Raw genomic sequence first — 12,520 nt, 5'->3', positions numbered from 1 at the left:
CGGCATACTGCTGGTCAGAATTTTTCAATTTATGAAAAGAAAGGAAAATTTAAGTTTCCCTCCCAGCTTTTCAGACTAGTAGGCATGACATTCCTTCCACATTCAATGTTCATGGAGTGACATGCCCTGGTTCTACTTGGGTTTAAATTATCAGCATCACATGCAAAAGAGCCCCCAAAGGCCGGCCCGGTGGCTCACTCGGGAGAGTGCGGTGCTGATAACACCAAGGCCCCGGGTTCGGATCCCATATAGGGATGGCCGGTTCGCTCACTGGCTGGGCGTGGTGCTGACAACACCAAGTCAAGGGTTAAGATCCCCTTACCGGTCATCTTTTAAAAAAAAAAAAAAAAAGAGCCCCCAAAGTCCAAAGACAGCAGGACTTTATAAGAGAGTCTAGAAATAAAGGGGACCTTCTTGGAAAACTAGAGGGGAACATCCACCCCTAGTCTTCAGAGGTCTCATCCAAAACAAGTGGGCTCCAAAGGAAGCGGCAGCTCCAACAGATGAGGGGAAAGTAAGACAAATACTATGAAAACCAGTGAGTATATACGTTCAAAAGACAGTTAAAAGAGATCTGCTTCTTAAGACTACCTAGGATTCAGCTAATTTCTTTTTTCTTTTTTTTTTTTTTTTCCTTTTTGTCTTTTTTCGTGACCGGCAACGGATCGCAACAGTGTCGCGCCCGTACTGGACTGGGACCGGCAATGGGATTGCAACCCTTGGTGTCGCGCCCGCACCTCGCTCAGCCAGTGAGCGGCCGGTCTGTATGTAGGATCCGAACCCTCGGCATAGTGAATTTCATCCCAAAGTGCTATCTCAAATATCACATTGTAAGTAGTGGGACTCATGTCCCACGCCCCCTCCTCTCTCCCAGGAGGGCGCGGGAGCGCCGCCGTGCTCCTAAGTGGCGCACTGTAGCAGTGCACCACCGGGCCGGCCCCGCTAATTTCTTTTAATATTTCAAATTCACCTCTGATTACCAACCATGAACCTACAAATATTAAGAGTTATGTTTTTGACTTTTAACAACTATGCTTTGATGTAGCTAAATTTCTGCCACACTGTCTCACACACGACTAACCTAGAGTTACCCGTGTAAAAGAAAAACGGAACCCAGCTCCTTCTAGTGGGATTATGAACATTTTAATGATTCCATTATTTATTTGTTTTAAAGATTACTAATCTCAGGTTTAAGTGTAGGAAGATGAAATCATGGCAAATGCATATGTATTATCTCAGGAGACACATGTTTTACATGCGGTGACATCTGTCGCTGGGTGTCCAGGCTGCAGGGGACTCAGCCTGAGTTCTCCATCATTAAGGAGGACAAGATCCCCTGAGCTATTCTGAAACCGGTCAGCAGCAACCCTGCTCTGTTCCACATTCAGAATTGGAAAGTGATGGCCAGAGGTGCTGGGCAGAGCCAAGTCACTCCTGGAGCTCAGAAAAGTCAAGGGGACAGTTGGAGGGTGTGAACACAAGAATGACACATTTCCCTGAGGATACAGCAAAAGAGGACACTAGGAAGTGGAGCAGCAGGGCTTCTGTTGCATTAACAATAGCTTTTCCAAGACGTAACAGGGTTTCTTATCAACCTCTTAGCATACTAGGATTTAAAAAAATTAGGCTTCCCCATCCAACTGAAATCCAGGACGTTTATCTTATAGGTCCCTACAACCACAGTACTGTTACAGCTGGGCAAACCTACTTCTGAGTCTGAATCAGGAAAATTTTCCATCTTCTCCATTTTTCAGCATCAGGAAAAGAATCTCAAGCCAACTCTTTCCCAGACCCTTTGCTGGGCCTGGAATACAATAGACAAGGCCCTTCTCTTCCCTCGAAGAGTCTAAATGTCCTCATCTAACTTGAAGACCAGCATCCAGGATCACCTACTCTAAGAACTGTTCCTTACTTGCCCTGATTATGTAAATGTGACTATGTGTCACCCAGATGACAGGTACACCTTACCCAGGGAGGAGGTGCACTTCTGCATGTCTCAAGGGAAGGCTGGTGGTGAGGCTGGTCATCTCAGGGGCAGGCTCCTCTCAGAAGCACTCACAGACCCACAGGCCATGTTACCCAAGTGGTCTCCAGTCTAAGGCCTGCAGCCGTTCTTTTATTTTTATACAATCTTTTAAAATTTTTTTCACCAATAGATGTTTAGTTTGGCTTTTAAATGGGAAAGTCACACATTTAAAAAGTAAATATCATTGAAATCGTTAATCAGGTATAATATGAACCTAAAGAAAAATGCAGGAACAAGGGTTAATAAACCAATGTGCTTCAAATTTGTTCGAGTACTGACATTTTCTGTATATAAAGATTCAGCATACATAACAGCTATCATGAGAAGTGAAAAAAGATTTTTCACCAAAAATGAAAATATTAAAACTAATTTAAAATACTTCAAGTAGTTAGTAATCCACAAAGCATAAAATTCAACAAATCAAAGTTTACATATGCCAGTTGACCATGTGTAAAAATGTAAAGTAGAAATTAAAAACAATATTATGCCCAATATGTAAAACCAGTTTGTAACTCGGGGCACACCTAAATCCTTAGTTAAAAACACAAATGAAGTGAAAGCGTTAAACTGGTACACACTGTTCACACCTATATTTCAAGTTTGAAAACTCACATTTGCAAGCAGCAGTATAAAAGTACTCATGAAGAATGCACAATCTCTAACATTATAAAAACATCCCTGCTACCAGCACATTTCTAAACACAAAACTGACCACCATATGTGTTAGTCCTGTGTAGCGAGAGAAGCTCATTTTCAAAACAGATAAAATTCGGTCTTCAAGTGTGAGTAGTATGAAAGACAGTGTTTTTCTTAAAAAAAAAAAAAAAATTCTTAGTTGTTTGGGATTCTTAAGCAAGCACAAGCTTTGAACAGGAGGGTCCACAAAGGAGCCAGGTTGTTTTATGGCATCCAGTTAAGCCGGAGCTGGGAATGCCTCTGGGTCATCCACATCAGGAGCAGAAGCACTTGCCTCACCAGTCAGTTGCCACGGTTTGGACATCCACCACGTCCACATCCACCTCGTCCTCTCCTGCCACCACGTCCTGGGAGGCCAAGGTATCTAAAATTGATCTCCGACTGAGCTGTTATGTCATTTGCTGGCTCCAGGAAATGGTGGCAAATAACCCAACCTTCAGCATGAGCCTCTTCGCTTTTTGACTTATGAAGAACAAATCCCTGTCCATGGCCCATCAGCACCGTCATTTGGTTTTCGGTTGTTAAATTCTATTTTCGCCCGGCCCTCATCCAAAGCCACCTCTTCTGGACCCTCTTCCTCCACCTCTTCAACTCCATTCTCCTTACTTTCAGTGGCTGCCGCTGGACGTTCTTCACTTTAGGTGTGTCCTCAGTCACGTTTGATTGACCCGAGTCAGTGAACTCATCTTTGACAGCTCCCCAGTTGTGAGATCGGCTACCTCCGTGTCTGTCCTCGTGCTCCAGGACACTGTGATGGGAACACGAAGATCTGTCACCGCCACTGTGCCTGTCAAAGTCACATCTGCTGGGAGACTCAAATCCGTCTCCTCGGCCCACCCCACGTGCACGGCCTCGGATAGGTTGGGCAATCATCGGTCCATCAGCTGAAAATTCGCCTCCATCAGCTTTTTCTTCAAGTGGCTTTTCGAATCTTCCTTCACGAGGTGGTGGCCCTTCTGATCCTCCATCGATTGCTTTTCTTCATCCTGCAGCCTTGAGCAGGTCTTCCTCCACACGTGCTGTTCCTTCCTTCCTAAGCACCACGGGTGCTGCGTCTGCTCTTTTGGGTCAACCTGCTGATGCTGGGGACAGTGGTCCCTGAATCTTTCTGGGACTCTCATGCAGCCCTTGCTGCACGGCGGAGCCGGTCTGGGAGCGGCCTGGGCTGCGCTCTTGGCCCCGGGCACCCAAGGCTGCTCCCGCTGGGTTCTTTTTTCTTGTTCTCTGCTGCCTTCAGCACCTCAGAGGGTTTGCCCAATTGGTCATCAAACAACTGGTTGAATCAGTTGGTGACCACCCAGCTGAAGCCTCCTGCAAGTGCCCGGCATGACGGTGGCCTGCGGCACGTTCCCATGGTTCACAGTGGCTGCAGGGAGCCAAGAGCTCCTGCTTTCGCTCTTCCCACCAGGTCTGTAATTGTGCTCTAGAAGATATTTTTTAACTCTAGATTATCTCTCTTGGTCCAGGAGCAAACTTATTTTTAATCAAAGTGTTTTAATAGAAATAATTTAATGCAACTCCAATTAAAGCAGTATGATACTGTCGTAAAGGTAGACATGTCAACCAGAGGAGCACAATAGAGAATGCAAAAATAAACCTGTGCATATACAGTCAAATGATCCTCAACAAGGGTGCCAAGAATGCACAATATGGAAAGAACAGTCTTTTCAACAAAACATGTTGGAAAAACTGGATTTTCACATGCAAAAAAAAAATGTACTTGGGCCCTATCTGACACCATACACAAAAATTCACCCAGAACTGTAAAAGTCCTAGAAGACTTGAAACTGCAAAACGCCTAAAAGGAAACATCAGGGGAAAGCTTCATGGCATCGGTCTTGGCAGTGAGTTCTTAGATGTGACACTAAATCACATGTAACAAAAGCAAAAATAGTGGGACTTCATCAAAATAAAATGCTGCTGCAGAGCAAAGGAAACAATCCACAGAATGAAAAGGCAACCTATGGACTGGGAGAAAATACTCACCAACCATGAATCTGAAAAGGGGTTAATACCCAAAATACATAAGGAATTCACACATGAAATAGCATAAAAACAACCCGATTAAAAAATGGGCAAAGTAATAGACATTTCCCCAAAGAAGACATTCGAGCAGCCAAGAGGTCTGTGAAAAGGTGATAAACATCACTAATCATCTGAGATGCAACTAAAAACTATGAGCTGAAACCTCACATCAGTTAGGATGGCTATTATCTGAAAAGAAAAAACAGAAGATAACAAGTACTGGAGAGGATGTGGAGAAAAGAGAAGCCTTGCATACCGGTGGTGAGAATATGAAATGGTGCAGCAACTACGGAAAACATTTTGAAGGTTCCTCAAAAAATTAAAAATAAAACTACCTTTATATGATCACACTTTAACGTCTTTGTAAAATTATGCATCTTTTTCATACATATAAAAAAGTTAAATCAAACAGGAACTAAAAAGTATATATGACTTGTACCTTCCCTGCTTTCAGAAGAGGCATATTTTAGAACTGAATTAATGAGACAAATTGCACCTGTCTTTTCTCTTGAAATCACAATTTAGACTTTCTTACCATGATGAGAATCTGTGGTTTGTGTTTCTTGAGCAAATCAATGACATCCACTCCACTGTAACAGAGATTTTCAAAATACCCATGAAAGTTTTATGCAGGGCTTCCATAGATTTTCCATGTCCTGGAATCCCTCTGAAGCTGATCTTAGAAAGAAAAAGTGACATAAATAATATTGTTTAATGATTTGATTATCTGCCTAAAACATTTATGATTAACAGGTACAGAGGCAATTGTCTTCAGATTTATTTTGCATTTTTTTTTCCTTTTTTGTCTTTTTTCATGACCGGTAACGGGATCGCAACCCTCGGTGTCGCACCCGCACCACGCTCAACCAGTGAGCGGACCGGTCTCCATATGGGATTCGAACCCGGGCCTGCCCTTATTTTGCATTATTTTGACAGTCATGTTAATTTGAAATGGAGTTTTAAAATGCAGATTTATCAGTTTTTATATTTATAATTTGCTAGCTATTATTCATTGATGGAAAATATTGCATCTTTATTTCCATGGTAAATCTTATGTAACTATGTATCCTCCTGGGATGGCATTGGACTTTATAAGCCTTTGTAGTTGTCAGACTCTGGAGTACTGGCCTTTGTCATGACATTGATAGGTTAGAATAATAAAGCCTTTGAAAAGCTCATTCAATACCAGGATCTTCAGCTGGTCTTCTCTGCTGAGGCCATTTATATCAAACGAATGTTGACATTTTTTGGTTTGCTTCCTTAGATGTGCTGAGCAGAACTGTCAGAGCAAATGCTGTATTTCAGTGTAGGGTGGAGAGGTGGGCGATACGTTACCAGCATTGTTAGGTCTTTAAAAATCCTAAGAAACAGTATTTTGATTTATGTGCATTTGGCTTTCATTACTTAATAAATCAGGTTGGAATAACACCTCCAAGTTATTCAGGTCTCTTTTTCTGTTTAAGATTTTCCTAAAACAGGAAGAAATCTCCAGGGTTCACAGTCAAACACCGTATGCAACATAAAAGAACCGAACAAAAGGATGCATTTTAAAATGCTGCTTGTTGCATCTACAGCCTGTCTAAATGTAATGCTGTGTAACCACTCACTCTCATTTGAACACCAGCATCTGCAGGGGATGGACTGTCTCTGGTGTGGTACATATCTACTGCTGTGTGATAGTCACCTGCAGGAAGTATCCCACCAGTATACCGAATTACTAGGAAAGGGTATTTCTTTGTGTAGTAGTATTTTCTCTAGAGGATTGTACTGTATTTCAATGATAAAATCTGTAACACTTAAAAAGTAATTTTCACACCTCATAATCAAGATCCACATAGCTGGCTTCTCCCTTTGCCTGGAAATGATGTGTGTGCTTGTCCACACGTGAAGTTGACACACGTGCACAGGAGCTTGATGAGGATGGAGTGCCAGTACTGGTTGTTCAGCAGGCTGCCCAATGTGGGGGCCATGCAGGTGTCAGGGGAGGCCGGGCCAGCATCGCCTGACAGAGAAGGTAAATGTGCTGTCCGTCCAGCTTAATACCATGGTTTCTATTTGAGGTTTAGCATTTCTCACAACAATTACTCTTTCCTTACATCCTTCTATCCCATGAACTTGACAGCTGATTTTATCTTAATCTTCAATGCAATCTCTTGTCACCATTGAGTAATTTTTTCTATCTTATTCGTTTTTATTGTGATTACTCATTGCATTTTCATTTTTCTCGAAAATATTTTCTTCCTAGAACACCATTGTTGTGCTCTTTTACCTGCCCATAATCCTGCCGACTGTGCCAATTGTCAAGCTAGGGCTGGGTCTAGAGCTCACAGACCCTTCAAGCCCATTGTCCAGACTGGGTCACAAACCCTTCATATACCAGGCTGGGTCACCAGACCCTTCACATGCCAGGCTGGGTCACCAGACCCCTCACACACAGGTCTATGAGCTAGGTAACCAGCCAAAAAGGTCCTTGGAACCGTAGGTTCAAGAGCGTGGCCACGCAGGGCAGTCACCTGAGGCAGATATCAGCCAATGTAGCAGCACCACACATGCTCACTAACTCCACCCCCAAACAACTTATTTACAAAGAATGCATAGCACCACCCCCAACCGAACCTAAGGTGAGGAGGCCTGATTAAATTATTCTATTTTCCCAACAATCCACCCCTTCAGGGTCCCTCATGTACAGTCTAGCATTGAGAATCTTCTGTGATGTTCCCTTAGCGAGGATAAATGACCCTTACATTTACATAACCTATTGTCCATTCAATATGCCTTAAGGCTTGTAGTTCTGTCCTTTTAACTATTAGCCACATATGTCTGGTTAGTAGTCACCATTGGTGTGATCCTCTGTGGGAATCCTGATGGGAAGCAGTCATACTGATGGGAAGTTAAATGCATATTCAGTAGATGATCACACCAACGTATGTACATACCCAGTCGACTATGGTGCAGTGCCTGCAGCCAGAACACTATGGGCAAAAACACAGAAGAGTTATTGGTACCAACAGGGGAAGTTCTCGCCCCTCTGGTAAGATACATGCCAGTTTACCATCCTGAGAAAGGATGGTTGCAGGAATAGGTGTCTTACCCGGCTTATGATACCATGCTTTATCTGCTAACACTGTTGGATCTGTAGGTTCTACATGTAACAGTATAGGGGAGCTCATAACTAGCCATAATGATAATACAAATGTGCCCTTTGGAATAGAGTGCTTATCCGCTCCAGGCCATGTTACCTTTACTCAAGGAGACCAGGTATTTGTCACCCAAGGTGAAACATCTTATCTATAACAGCTTCTGGGATGACCTTCATCTTACTGACCAGAGCAGTCCCAAGAATTTGACTGACAGCCCAGGTCCTTGCACTTTGGCTGTGTTCACGGCCCACCCACATTGTTCCAAGTGACTTAAGAGCGTTGGAGTTGCCTGGGTTAAATCTGCAAGAGAATCAGATGTTAGTAACACGTCATCAATGTACGGAAACATTGTAACCTTGCTGGGCCTAGTCCACTTGGCTAGGTCCCCAACCACTGAATGATGATGGTTGGTTGCGCTATGCAAATAACCTTGGGGCAATACTTGAAAGGTCCACTGTCTTCCTTCCCACATGTAGGCAAACTGATCTCGGCTATTAGCTGAGATTGGAATAGAGAAAAAAGCATTTGCAAGGTTCAACACGTAATGATAAGTTCCCAGCTGAGTCATCAGCTGATCCATCCAGTCGTGAACTGAAGGCACAGCTGCATGCAAAGGAAGCACTACTTTGTTCAGTTCTCGATAATCTACAGTCATTCTCCAGGTACCATCAGACTTTTTCACTGACCATACCGGAGCATTAAATAGGCTCTGAGCTGGACGAATAATGCCAACTTTCTCTAATTCCAATATAGTGGCACTTATCTCTGCATGTCCTCCTGGTAGGCGATACTGCTTTACATTAACCACACATCTTGGCTTGGGTAACACCTGTGGGTCATGTTTAGCATATCCTCGTAACACAGGCTTTACTGTCTGTATTCGCAGCCAACACTCTCCAACTGTTGTTTACAGGTGCAAACCATAAAGTACATGCATACCCAAGATGTATTCAGCTACAGGAGATATATATACATATATACAGTATATACATGAGGAGGTAATCTTCCTATGCCCAATGGCAATGACACAGCTTTGACCTCAATAGTATGTCCTCCATAGCCATCTATATGAACTGTTTCCGTATGTTTAGTAAAATGCTGTTCAGGGTCCAATTGCTGCCCCAAGGCAAACAGGACTGCTTTTGGCTGCCGGTCAATTTCCTTTTTATCAATCCCTGCTGCAAGCAAGTCAAGGCACATCTGCTTATGGCTGGTCTTGCTTGGTCCCTTTGGGATAAAATCCCGAGCATTTCTTGGGGGTTTGGTCTTAGCCACCTTTCAGACCCCTTTTGCTTGTCTCCTATCCTCTACTTCACCCAAGCTGGCTATCACGGTCATTACCTCATGTATAGGACGACGAATGTATGGGGCCAGTATGGCCATGAGTGACTCAAAGGACGTTGACAGGGCATTCTGCAGCACTATGTCTCTCATGCTGCCTGTAAAGTTTTCGTCATCCAGGCCACGAGTGTTCACATTAAACATGGACTGTCGCACATCCCCAGCTCCCCAATAATTTGGACCAATTAAGCATATGTTTGCCATTTACTAACAATCTTGGTCAGTTCTCCAGCATTTGCCCACACAGTTCAGGCAGCTGCATTCACCCAGTCCATCAAGGAGTGATTACCTTGCCCTTGTGCATATCTGCGGCTATTCTGCAGCCATTGTCTCAGGGACGGGTGCATGGTGATTGAGGCCAATTTCTCTACCTCCTCACCAGAGCACATCACACTATTCACCCCTGGGTCCCATAACCGCAACAGCCAAGCAGCCAGGTTCTCCCCATGTTTCTACCTGAACTGTCTCCCCATGTCAACCAGTTTAACCTGGGTATACAGGACATAGGTGGTGAACAAGGTCACCTGTGGATCGCCCACCGGTTGTCCGTCTGGTCCCATAGGCTGCTCATGCTTCATTTTCTGATGCACAACAGGTTGTGCCTGGAGACGCATGGTCTCCCCCAAGTCACCACTGGGTTGGTCGTCTTCCGTGGTGTGAGAAGCAGGAGTGGCCAGTCGCTGCACATCGTCCTCCAGGACATTTGTGCACGCTTCCAAGGACTCTGCTTTCTGCCACAAATCTCGATCAGTTTGCAGCATAGTTAACAGCAGCCAGGCTCTGGTCAGCAGAAAAGTGGCCACTGGACGCCACATGCTCAAGGAGAGCCGCGTTTCCTCCCCCTCCCAAGGGGTTTTCTGCCATAGTGCCTGGTCTATGCTGCCTTGCAACACAGCAAGCAGCAACCAGATCCCCGTCAACAGGAAAGTGGCCATACGGCACCACATATTCAAAAGTAGGCACATTTCCTCCTTCTTCCAAGGGCTTTTGGCTCCTGTACCTGGTCAGAATCCTGTTGCGGACTATGTCAATTGCCAGAGTGGGCAAATGTCAGAATCCTGCCAACTCTGCCAATTGTCGTGCTCTTTTACCTGCCCGTAATCCTGCTGACTGGGACAATTGTCGAGCTAGGGCTGGGTCTAGAGCTCACAGACCCCTCAAGCCTGTTGCCCAGACTGAGTCACAAACCCTTCACATGCCAGGCTGGGTCATGAGACCCTTCACGTGCCAGGCTGGGTCACCAGACCCCTCACACACCAGGCTCAATCACCAGATCCCTCACACACCAGGCTCAGTCACCAGACCCCTCACACGCAGGTCTATGAGCTAGGTAACTGGCCAAAACGGTCCTTGGAGCCGTAGGTTCAAGAGCATGGCCACACGGGGCAGACACCCGAGGTAGACACCAGACAAGGTAGTGGTGCCACGCATGTGCACTAATTCCAGCCATACACAACTTATTTACAAAGAATACACTGCACCATCCCCAACCAGACCTAAGGTGAGGGGGCCTGATTAAATTATTCTATTTTCCCAACACCCATTAATACCACTACCTCAAAATTTTACAGTGATCCATTCTTGTCTTTATGATATTATCAGGTTATTTACTGAACATCAAATCATAGTCCTAGACCATTATGAAACCACACAACTTTTTACATAAAAGCACATTGAAGAATATACACATCGCCTCACACCTCACGTGTAGGGTGGTCGTGTTCCACGGCCTATGAAGTTTTGGTTTCTTCCTTTGCTCCAAGGAATGGTTTATAGGGCTTCCTTTCATTCTCAAGTGTGTTCTGGTTTCAAGATAAATTAAATACTTAACTGTGAAAACATTAAGTATAAAAAATACTTCCATCTAAAAATCATATTTTCAAAACCACTGCCTTGTAGTTTTTACCTAAATTAAGGAATAAGATGTTTCCCTTTACCTAATTCCAGGGTGACATGTTTGCCATTTTGTCCTTCTCTGTGGAGTAGAATCCCATTGCTCTTCCTGGTTTTAAATTTCAAAAAAATAATTTCTTTTACTGAACTCATGAATTTCTGATTAAATGTGTACAGCAAAGAACTGTTTCCATCAAAATTCACCATCTCAGGTCCTGCAATGAAAGTTGTTAAAAAGTGATTCTAGGTGTAATATATTTCTATTAGTACACTGAAATGTGCAAGTCACCGCACACACACACACACATATATATACACAGTGTATCTCTGGTTTGCTTAAAATAGGAGGAAAAAATTGCTCCTGCCAATTTCCTGTTGATACCAGTAGTTAATACTCTTAAGCTCCACTGCTTGTCTTTTCTGTCATTTCCCCCAAAACATATCATCTAGAAATATTTTTGTTGATCTAATTCCACTTGCTCCTATCTTTATATTGGTCTATTCCCATTCTGTCAAAAATGATCAGGAAGAAGTTGAAGTCAATGCCTCATGCATAAAATCTCCCTGTATGTCACTCAACATTACTGTTTATTTGAAATGTTATAACATGAGGGTACTTCAAAACGTTTGTGGAAAATTTGAATTAAAAGATAATACAAATCCTTCCATGAACTTTTTGAAGACCCCTCATAGTCCTCTCTCACTGGTAAAAGGTGTCACTCAATACAGATGGCTTGTTTGTGAACAGGTGGTTTTTTGACTTTTAATAACTCTGACAACACGCACTTTATATATGTTTGGTCATAAAAGTCGCACACTCACACTGAAGATTTACCAAACACCACTTTAAACTCACATTGAGAAGTCTTCAGTGAACTGCATTGCACTTGTTCTTGTATTTTGGCTAAGTCAGGGCACAGAAGGCACCCCTAGCGTGTGTCACTCCTCAGGAACACTGTGATGGCTGTTGTCCTGTGGCAGTCGTTGTCACAATGATGTTGTTTTCTCCCAACTTGTTGGGCTACGCCCAGGCCACCAGCCATTTTGGGAAAGTACCTCAGCCATTTTAAACTTGCTTCGGGCTGATTCTGGGAAACCGAAACCTAAGCGGAGAACTCAAAACTTAAAAGAACTAACTTCCGGGGTACGGTGACTCTGCACTTTTTTCCCGCCTGCCCTGTCCTCACCCCTCCTCCCGGGTAGCAGTGTGTCAACTCCCTATGGGATAAGAGCTCCCCAGCCCCTGGTACCTTATAAAAACCCCTGCTTGCTGTAATAAACAGAGTTCCAGCTTTGACCGCTCTCCTGGCTCGGTGTTCTTTCTTTGTCCCCGGGGCCGAAGCGCAGAGGGGATCGGGCCTGCGACACTCATCATCCCGCTCAGACCCACAAGAGGTTA

At 44.0% G+C, this 12,520-nt stretch overlaps 2 pseudogenes; both read right to left on the bottom strand.

The window, feature by feature from the left end:
• Positions 1 to 2,939: 2,939 nt before the first annotated feature.
• Positions 2,940 to 4,076, bottom strand: LOC103602828 (annotated as a pseudogene).
• A 418-nt stretch (positions 4,077 to 4,494) lies between these two features.
• Positions 4,495 to 11,328, bottom strand: LOC103602819 (annotated as a pseudogene).
• Between the last annotated feature and the right edge of the window lie 1,192 nt (positions 11,329 to 12,520).

Source organism: Galeopterus variegatus, unplaced genomic scaffold, assembly GCF_000696425.1.
Source record: "Galeopterus variegatus unplaced genomic scaffold, G_variegatus-3.0.2 Scaffold116, whole genome shotgun sequence".
NCBI lineage: Eukaryota > Metazoa > Chordata > Mammalia > Dermoptera > Cynocephalidae > Galeopterus > Galeopterus variegatus.
Note: the sequence above shows the minus strand (reverse complement) of the source record. Positions and strands in the feature narration are given on the sequence as shown.